Source organism: Monodon monoceros, unplaced genomic scaffold (assembly GCF_005190385.1).
Source record: "Monodon monoceros isolate NGI ecotype Baffin Bay Population unplaced genomic scaffold, NGI_Narwhal_1 Super_Scaffold_4, whole genome shotgun sequence".
NCBI classification, from domain to species: domain Eukaryota; kingdom Metazoa; phylum Chordata; class Mammalia; order Artiodactyla; family Monodontidae; genus Monodon; species Monodon monoceros.
In genome coordinates, this window is record NW_021703781.1 from 62,444,053 (window position 1) to 62,454,695 (window position 10,643).

Sequence of the window (10,643 nt, forward strand, 5' to 3'; positions counted from 1 at the left end):
ATGATAGTAGTGGCAATTAAGTTGACTGAGTGCTCACCGCATGGCAGGCACTGTCCAAAGGACTTTACACATGCTGCCTAATTTCCTTAAGTACCACACAATGGGTAATATTGAGAACCCCATTTTACAGATTTGAAAACTGAGGCACAGAGTTTAACTTGGTCAAGATCTCACAGCTAGTATGAGTCATAGGTATTGTAACTACTACACTTTACTGGCTCCTAGCAACAACTACCACCTACAATTCAGTACATGCCAAACTACAACCTATGCATGTACAATAGCTGCAATTAAGTACATGCCAAAGGGCCCCATGGTAAACATTTTCTTAGTTGATCCTCACCAACAAAACAAAACAAACAAAAAGAGGTAGATCTTTACATTCTCATTTTATGTATGAGACAACTGAGGATTATAGAGATCCACAACTTGTCCATAAACACTGCTCCCATTACCTAATTTTTAACTCTATATTAAAATATAAGTCTCAGTACATTAAAGAGTGTTTCCTTTTGATCATTTTCTGGAACTTAAACTTTTCTTGTTTCTTCTAATGGTAACTCCCAATTCATCTCAGCATACACAGAGCCTTTTCAATTGGAGGGACTTTGGGGGCCCTGGTAGAAGTCTTCCAGCTTCAGGACCCTAAACACATATAACCTGAAGACTAATAACCATGACCCACGTGAAATTTTGAGGAACACGTCCAAAGGGGTGTAGAGGCTGGGTGAGACCATGGCATTGCGGGGGGGGGGCTTCACTGGGGCTCCAGTTTTTCCGTGCTGTCTCCAATTGCCCTGTGTGTAGAGGGAGAGAAGACCAAGTATACCTTGACACAATCAGTAAAGCCTTTGTTTTCTGAGCCTGAGTGATAACTCTATGATATATTCCATCCCTCTCCTCCAATACATCTCTCATGCTTGGTATTATCTCCATGGCAACTAGGAATGCATCCACAACCTTGAGGATATGTTTGTCTGCCTTTCTACCTATCTTAAGGTTAAGCTTGTTAACCTAAGTGTGTCAAAACATGATGGTTTCCAGCTCAATTTTGAATTAACTTAGTGAATCATGAAATCCTGGGAATCAAACTGCCCTTTTTCAAACCCGTGCTATGCAGCTTGTCAAACACGAGCAACTTAGCCTTAGTGAGGCTCAGCCTCCTTCCTCATCTATACAATGAGGACAGAAATATAAGACTATTAGGAGGATTGGATGGGATTTCTCACAACGTTTGAAAAATAAAACCTAGGACGATAATTGGTCTTTAGAAGGGCTCCACAAATGTTAGCTCCACCGTTGGAGAGCATCCCTTTAGCTGTATAATGTGTTGACTAAATGGACGTAGCACACGTGTCCCAGGGTTTTACTCTCAAAGGTTTCCAGTTGACTCTCTGTGGGTCATCTCAGAAGCCTGGTGGGGAAAAATAGGGGACATCCAGATTAGAGAACCTTGTGGTGAAACACATTGGTTAAGAAACAGCCAACCTCACACACTGCAATCCAAGTACCTTTGGTTGTTGAAGAGAATTGGCTTTAATTACCAAAATACCCTCGTCTAAATTGCCTCTCTGTTTGAGAAAAAGAGCTTGAAGAGATTGAAGAAAAGGGCCTCTTTCCTATCTTCAGGTCTTCAGGGATGGAAGGAATGAAGCCCTCCCCTCATCACACCACCCAATAGGAAGCTGGAATGGCTAATTTTCTTCTGGGGATTTGAGATAAGAGACCTGAGTGAATGATCATGAATGTTCAGCTGTTCCACAAGAGATGCCTCACAATGAGCCTCAAAATAGGATGAAATCTAGGCAAACCACCCAGATGTGCACTAATTGGAGCAAAACCTTTTCTGTAACAAATGGCAAAGCTAAGGTTTTTGTGCTGTATATTTTTTTAATGGTGCTATATTCCAACTAATAAAAAAAGTGATGCAAAATCAATAATTCCTACCTTCCCCAATGTACACCATCTAGCCTAATCAAACCCGTTGACTTGCTGCAACCCACATGAGCAACTTGTGTACATAGGTCTTCACACCTGCCTCTTGGAATGCTTCTCTTCACTGCCACCCCACTGCCCATCCTCTAATCCCAGAGCATTGTCTAGCCCTTCCATGCGGTTTTCTCTGAGAGCTGCTGCTCTCACTGACGTCTGTCTTCAGAAACCCAAAGGAACTTACCATGCCTTCTGAGCAATGCTTCTTACACTGATTATTTACTCATTTTCTATAAATGCGAGGAATTGCTTTTCTTCACAACTATTATTTAAATACAAAGACTATGTCAGATGTTTTTTCCATCTTTTCACAGCATAACAGGCCCAGTAAATATTTGCTGGTTGGTTAATAATGACTTCTGTGTAAATAAATTCTGCAAAATTTGTAACAAATGATCAATTCAAATACTTCACAATAAAATATTTCTTCCCATCCCTCATCTTAAAAATATACCATTTGAAAGCCAGAGGGAAGATTCCTCAACCAATCTCCTCATTCTTTAGATGAATCAACTGAAGCTAAAGAAGGTGAAGTGACTTGATTAAGGTCACACATCTAACTAGAAGCCAATTAGGGCCAGGGCCCAGATCTGCAGACTTCTAATGATGTACCCTTTCTGATACACAGCGCGATGCACCAGGGTTACACTCTACTTGTAAGTTGTTCATCACAGTTCAGTAGAGGGAAGACAGACTGGGAGCTAGATGGCATGGTGCCACATCCTTGTTCTTTCACTAATTCATTCTATGGCCTTGGAAAAATCATTTAACCCTTTGGCCTCAGGCTTCACAGCTGCAGGAGGAAAGATGATAATTCTACATGATCTAACTCAGAGTTCAGCAAACTACAGGCCAAATCTAGTACACACTTGTTTTGGTAAATAAAGTTTTACTGGCATACCTGTTTATTTACCTGTTGTAAATACCTATAATGGAAGAGTTGAGTAACAGTTAACAGAGACCATATGATCCACAGGCAAAAATATTTACTATTTGGCCCTTTGCAGAAAAAAAATTGTTGACTCTCAATCTAACCTATATGTAGTACAGTTGTATGAATCTAATGTATGCGAGGACTCTTTTCATCTACAAAGTGCTATATCCACATTTAAAAAATCATTGTTATTGACAACAATAGTAGCAATAGCAATAGTAAATCATGAAATATCATTTGCAGTAAAGGCAATTAAAATTTTCTTTGTTTGGGACTTCCCTGGTGGTTCAGCAGTTAAGGCTTCGCCTTCCAATGCAGGGGGTGTGGGTTCAGTCCCAGGGAGCTAAGATCCCACATGCCTCCAGTCCAAAAAGCCAAAACATAAAACAGAAGCCATATTGTAATAAATTCAGTAAAGACTTTAAAAAAATTGTCTTTGTTTAATAGGTGGCATCTACATGACGTATTGCTTGATTTGAGATCACCTCACCTCACCTCACTGTTGTTCATAGTAACATGTTTTTGCAGAACCAAGTGACAATTTTAATAGATCCAGGAATATTTCAAACTAATTAGATCATTTATATATAAAATATAAAACAAGTGTTTTCAGAAGAACATCAGGTCATCCATGGAGAGCATCTGCCCTCATTTTCACCACTAACCTGGCTCGCTATGTGGGTACCATCCTGTGTTATAAGTACCATGTAATGGAATTAACATTCACCTGGAAATACTGACTTGACACACACTGACCTTTGACTATTGGCTCTGTTACTCTAAATGTATTAAGCTTTTCCATTGATGTTTCTGAGAGGGAGATTGGTGGCTCACCGTGGTTTTCCCCTGCCATGTACTCTGGGCATGGACATTAACCAAGGAAGACAAACTGTTCTCAGCAAAGTGGGAGATTAATCATTGGCTATGTCCAGCTCACTGCCATGGTAATGACACGGGATTTTATCCTAAGAATTACAGCAGTCATTGAAAGGCCTTAGAAGAGCTCTTCCTCTGATGTAACCACAATGTAGATAACGGGTTGGAGGTGCAAGAGCAGGTGTGGGAACTGGCTAGGAGGCTGTAGGACTAGCCCAAGCAGGAGACAAGAATGACTTTGACTAGAGTTGTCATGGAGATGGGGATATGCAAACCATCTTGAACAAGCTGAAGCTGGGGGTGACGTGGGAAGAAGCAGAGGAGGCAGGACAGGCACTGGCTTTGTGTTAGCCCAGATCCAACCTAGAGCTGCATGAGGGCGGTTAGCAAGAATCCAGCTAGATTGCATTTCCCTCAAATTCATCTCCTGCCCCTATTTCTAATGGTCCTAGAGGCCCATAAAACCAATTCCAATTAGGGGTCTTTATTCCTCTCCAATAAAACTTAAAACTTTCATTTGATTCAGTAAATTCTTAACATCTTTTTATTTGCCTCCTTAAAAAGCCATTTTTACATGATGTAAATATAACAATTATTTAGTAGTGATAAATACATTCCTACTTAAACAACTATTTTATTACTTACTAACGGCTTAAAAAGTCTGAGATCCGTCAGGAAATAAAATATTTTATTTACAGGAATTGGGCTGAGAGACCTGATCTTCCTGTTGCAAATGAGTCAGAAATGACCAATATAAGTAAGATGAAACAGGATTTATTAGGCTTTAAGGCTGGGGTTCCTGCTTCCTTTGAAGTATTACTCTGCCTGTATTTGTATATGCATGTTTATGTATACGTGTGCATATGTGTGTGTATACAGAGCAGTTTGCCATGAAAGATAAGAAATGTCTATGTGATGTGAACCCTCTCCCACCTGCATGACTAAAATATTCCTCTGAAATTTCTATGTCAGAAAAGAGCCTGAAACTTCTAAATGTTAAAGGCAAATACCCCTCAGAGAGATGAAATAGGGAACTTTGATCAGCTATTAATGACTCAGTGGAAACATACATATCTTCTCCAATAGCTGAGAATAAAGCATTGAGGCCATGGGAGTTTTGATGAAGGATATGTTCAAATCATAAATTGCACTTCCAGGCACCACGATGGAAATATCTAGAATACTGGGCACTACTATGCTGTTGGTTGGGGGAACAGTAACCAAAGACCAGATTTTCAATTTTACAACTTTTCCGAGGCCAGCCCTGACTCCTAACCAAATCATATATTAAAGTTGGGCTTTATTTCTGCCCACTTGGACAGGCTTGTCTTGGCCTGGCCCAGTGCCCCAGAAGTTGATTGTCTTTTTTTTTTTAACTTTTTATTTTATATTGGAGTATAGCCAGTTAACAATGTTGTGCACAGCAGGTGCACAGCAAAGCGACTCAGCCATACATATACTTGTATCCATTCTCCCCCAGACTCCCCTCCCATCCAGGCTGCCACATAACATTGAGCAGAGTTCCCTGTGCTATATACTAGGTCCTTGTTGGTTATCCTTTTTAAATATAGCAGTGTGTACATGTCAATCCCAAACTCCCTAACTATCCCTTCCCTCCACCCTTAACCATAAGTTCATTCTCTAAGTCTGGGAGTCCGTTTCTGTTTTGTAAATACGTTCATTTGTATCATTTCTTTTTAGATTCTGCATATAAGCAATAGCATATGATATTTCTCTTTCTCTGTCTGACTTACTTCACTCAGAAGTTGATTGTCTTTGTTATGAGAACGAGGTTTCTACTAGTGTGGGACATTCACGGTCTTGTGAGCTTGTTTTCAAATGACAAGAATGGACCTGTATAGACCTAGCCAGACTCTTTTGCTTGGATCACTTCAACATCCAAGTCTGTGTAAAGAGGCTGGGACAGGGACTGAAGTGTAGGCCGTCTGTGCCCATGTAATGAGAAGAATGATCTAAATTTTGCATCCTTCTGTTCAGCCATTTTTTTCATCAGTTCATTCATCTATTCAACTATTCAACAGCTATTTCTTGAGCACCCACCTGTGCTGGGCCCTGTGCTGGAGACTGGGGATATGGGAGTGAGAAAGATAGCCCGGGTCCTGCTCTCATGAAGGTAAGACCTGGTAGTAGACCAAGACTGAACTTCATTGGAAACATGTCATCCATCCTAGAAGGGCAGGGGATAGTCACCAGCTCTGTCTCTGTTTTACCATGTGACCTTGGGAAACTCTCTTGCCCTCTGAGCCTCAGGTTCGTTATCTGGGCTTTTGACCAGATGCTCTCCAAGATCTGTACCATTGTTTCTTGTGGCCTCCAACCAAACATGACTGGCTGATCGGCAGCCATGCTTCTCTGCAACACAGATACATCTGGATTCCTAAGAAACACCTCCGGGGGACTTGGAAGTGGGTGAAACTATGTCATTGGGGGTGGTTTCACTAGGCATTCTGGCTTTCTTTCCATTCTTCCTTCATTTTCCTAAATCTCTGCTCTGTACTGGCAAAGGAAGATGCATGCGCCGGCACGCTCAGCGTGTTTCTTCTGAGCCTAAGAGTGATAAGAGGAGGGGGGTGCAACTTAAAGATTCTTTATCCATCCTGATCACTTTTCAGGGAACGAATCTAAAATCCAGGGGGCAAGGTAACTTGATTAAGATCCCACAGCAAAAAGGAATCAGTCTGGGGCCAAGATGTACACTGCCAGCTTGCAGTGGCATGCCCCTCCTGAACCCAGCATGCTACCACAGTGTTCCCACATCCTGGTCACTTGGTCCTCATAGTCTAGGGGGAAAAGAGTGAACTGGGAGTCCGTGCTGTCTCACCAATCCGCTGTGCAGCCAAATCACTTAACCCCAGTAGCCTCAGTGCCACAGCTGCAAGAGGCCAGATGTCTTAATGCATAATGCTGTTGTGCAAACAGAATGCAGGTCAGTGGTCAGACAAAGAAGCTTTTAAACTCAACAGTGCTACATCCTTGCAAACCACTGGAATCATTGTTGTGGAAATGGTAGCAGTAGTAATAGCCATAATAAATCATGAAAGATAAACTTCACCCAAGCCCATCAGGATTTTTGTCCATTAAATGTGTGGCAACCAAACTGCCTCTGTGGTGTCCACAAAATAATGTTTTGTAAAACTAGATTATACCTTTGAAGATTTCTGAAGTATTCTAGGAACAATTGATATGAAGACTTGTGTACAAAACATAAGTGGATGTTGTCAGATCAGCAGCTCAGCCACGTAGGGCCTCTGCCACCACTTCCATCACGAATGTGACCCACCGAGGACTCCCCCATGTGCCATAAATGTGTAGTTAGACCTCCCACCTGAGACTCTGACTTTGGAGCAAACTGACTTTCAGTGTTCATATTTGTTGCTCTAACGCATTGGATTTATTATTACCATTAGCATCATTATTAGCATGGAATTAGCATTAGCATTTTTGAGAGGGAAGGTTTTGCCTCAAAGTGGTTGATTCCCTGGTCTGTTATGGACATGCTATTTCCTCAGTTCAGGAAAATACCATTCTCAGAAAAATAGGAAAATTAATCATTGGATCCATCCAGTCCCCTATCCATCCAGCCCTTGGGAGAGGATTGATTTATGGAAAGTGCCAGCCTCAAAGTCAGAAAACCAGTTTCTGCAATTATGCTCCAAATTCCACAAATAACTGAGCCTCAGTTTTCTCCTTGAATACATGGAGCAAGTATCTTCTTTTTCCCCTCCTCATAAAAGGTTTTGAGAAGAACATAAAAAGCAAAAGAAAAGTTTTATAAACATGGAATGTTTAAAAAGAATGAAGTACATACCAAGTAATTGTATAATATAGAGAGCGACTAGCCAATACATAAGTCTTTATCTTGTGCCAGACACTGTTCTAAGCACTTTACATAAAATAAACACTATTGACTAGTAATAATAATAAAGAGTAAGTTTAATAGAGATTTATCCATATGGATGTTCACAATTTTCAAGCAGAGCATCAGCACTTTTCAGCCGTCTCCACGCACAGCTGTGTCTCAATTCCAGGACAGGAAGTAGAAGAGTTGCTGGGCCATGTGACCTGTAGGAAAATCTGTGCAGACTGTTCTACCCCTACAGGGCCTTGAGTGATTGGCCCCTAACCCGAAGTCCTCAGTTCAGCAGATGGAAGAATAGTCTTTCCCACAGGGAAAGGGGAAGAGAGTGAAATTATTTGCTCTCCTTCTGATACAATTCCCCATGTCAGGATTATGGTGTCGGGTGCTGTCGTAAACCCCATGGATGAAAAGATAACTTAAAATGCACATTTCATTCCATGTGTGGGTATTTCAAAGGACCTCAGGGTTGATCAGGAATCAAGACGGTAATAACATGCCAGTTAGTTAAAGAACCAGAGGATTGAATGGCTTTGTTCAACTACTGCTGAACTGATGTGCCCACATATAGAAGATTTAAAATGTTGGCTCCCAGGCGCAGGAGCTAAATAAACACACTTTGTTGTTGTTGTCTTTGTTTTCTTTCCCCAGAAGATAATATCTACCGTGTAATAAGTGGAAGTTTCTCCAACACAAACACCCACTAACAACTTCCAAAAGGGATGGGGCCCAGCTGGGGCCGATAGAATGCGCGGTCTTGTCGATCATTGGTGAAGATAACATAAGAACTAAAAGAAGAAGGAGACTGCGCCGCAGGTGAAGGCCTACGAGAAGCAGCGGGGCGCCGGGCGTGAGAAGCACAAGGAGCTGCAGAGGGCGGCGGCGCGGGACCCGGCGGGGGGCTTCCTGGAGAAGGAGGCGGCCACCGAGAGCCGGCCTCTCGACCCCTTCACGCCCAAGGCCGCCTCGGGGAACTACCCAAGCGATGCCCCACGGGGCCCAGTACGGGCCCCGCACTCAAGGACAAGGACAAAGCGCTGCCCAGCCTCTGGATCCCGCCGCTGACCCCTGAGGAGACGGCCACGAATCAGGAGAAGCCGTCGCGCCTCGTGACCTGGCCCACGTTCGGGAAGCGCTGCGCATGTCTGCACGTCCCACCTGACGCCCGTATGTTTCAGGCCGCTCCACAGCTCGGTGAACCGCGTGGGGCTCGTCAAGCGCGGCAAGCACTGCCTGTGCGCTGGGACCCGCGAGCCTGAGGAGCGCTTCGCCGAGCGCCGGGCTGCGGTCCTCTGGAGCCGTGGCCACTCTGGAACGCGTGGAGAAGCCGGTTCGCAAGGACCACGTGGACCCCGTGAACCGGAGAAGCTCCCGGACCGCGGCATCATCGTGCTGCAGCGGCTCCGGAGTGAAGCTGCAGGTGAAGAAGTCCAGGCCACTACGGTAGCTGGTGAGCACATCCTGCATTTTGTTAACTGAGCACATCTTGTATGCCAGGTACTGTATCGGGTGCTAGCTGGGATTTTAAGGGGAATAACGTACTTTCTGCCCTCAATAATACCAAACTGCCTTTTCTTGAGTGCCAGGGTTGCTGGGCACTGTTGTTAAGTATCCTATGTGTATTTGTTAATAGATCCTCATTAGCAGCCCAAGAGGTGGATGCTATTCAAAAAGTTTACAAATAATAAATGCTGGAGAGAGTGTGGAGAAACGGGAACCCTCCTACACTGTAAATTGGTGCAGCCACTATGGAGAACAGTATGGAGGTTGCTCAAAAAAACTAAAAATAGAACTACCGTATGATCCAGCAATTCAACTCCTGGGCATATATCCAGAAAAGCTGAAAACTCTTACTCAAAAAGATATATGCACCCCAGTATTCACAGCAGCGCTGTTTACAATAGCCAAGAAGTAAAAACAACCCAAGTGCCCATCAACAGACAATTAGTTTAAGAAGATGTGGAATAGATAGATAGATAGACAGATAGTGCAATATTACTCAGCCATAAAAAAAGAATGAAATATTGTCATTTGCACCAACATGGATGGACCTAGAGATTATCATAGTAAGCGAAGTAAGTCAGAAGAAGACAAATACATGATATCACTTATATGTGGAATCCAAAAAATAATGCAAATGAACTTACTTAGAAACAGACTCACAGACATAGGAAACAAACTTATGGTTACCAAAAGGGAAAGGGAGGAGTCAAGGGATAAATTAGGAGTATGGAGTTAACAGATGCAAACTATTATACCTAAAGTAGATAAGCAACATGGATTTACTGTATAGCACAGGGAACTATATTCAACATCTTATAATAACCTATAATGGAAAAAAAATCTGAAAAAGTATATATCTAACTGAACCACTTTGCTGTACACCTGAAACTAACACAACATTGTAAATCAACTCTACTTCAATTAAAAAAAAAGAGGAGAATGCTATTATTATCATCACTATACATATGAGGAAACTGAGACACAGAGAGTTTAAGTAACTTGCTCAAGGTCACTACGTAGTGATTGGAGTTGCTGGGCTTTGAACCCCAGCAATCTGGATTCAGTGTTCAGGAGACCAACCGCTGCACTCTACCACCTCTCCTGTGGGAGAGGGGATACGACAGGCACAGGCATGATCACCCTTCGCTCAGTGCTACCCAAATGGTTTGCAAATACGTGCTTCAGAAAAGGGACATGGTTAATCAAAGAAGCCTTCGTCTTGTTATGAAGCGTGTAGAACTCCACAGGCAGGGATGGGTGGGGGTCACCTGCAGCTAGTGGGAACGGTGTGAGCCAAGTCATCCTGATACAAAACACTGCTTCTCACACTTTGATGTGAATACAAGTCAGCTGTTTATTGTCGCAAGGCAGTCCAAGCACAAGGGGTGTTAGTGAGACTCCAACCAGATGAGGCTTTTCCCCAAATTGATTATCTGCCCCTGTTTAAAATGAACATGAAGG

At 42.8% G+C, this 10,643-nt stretch overlaps 1 pseudogene; it reads left to right on the forward strand.

Moving 5' to 3' along the window:
* LOC114908569 overlaps window positions 1–9,126 on the forward strand; it is a 95,046-nt pseudogene extending 85,920 nt beyond the window's left edge.
* Window positions 9,127–10,643: the final 1,517 nt, after the last annotated feature.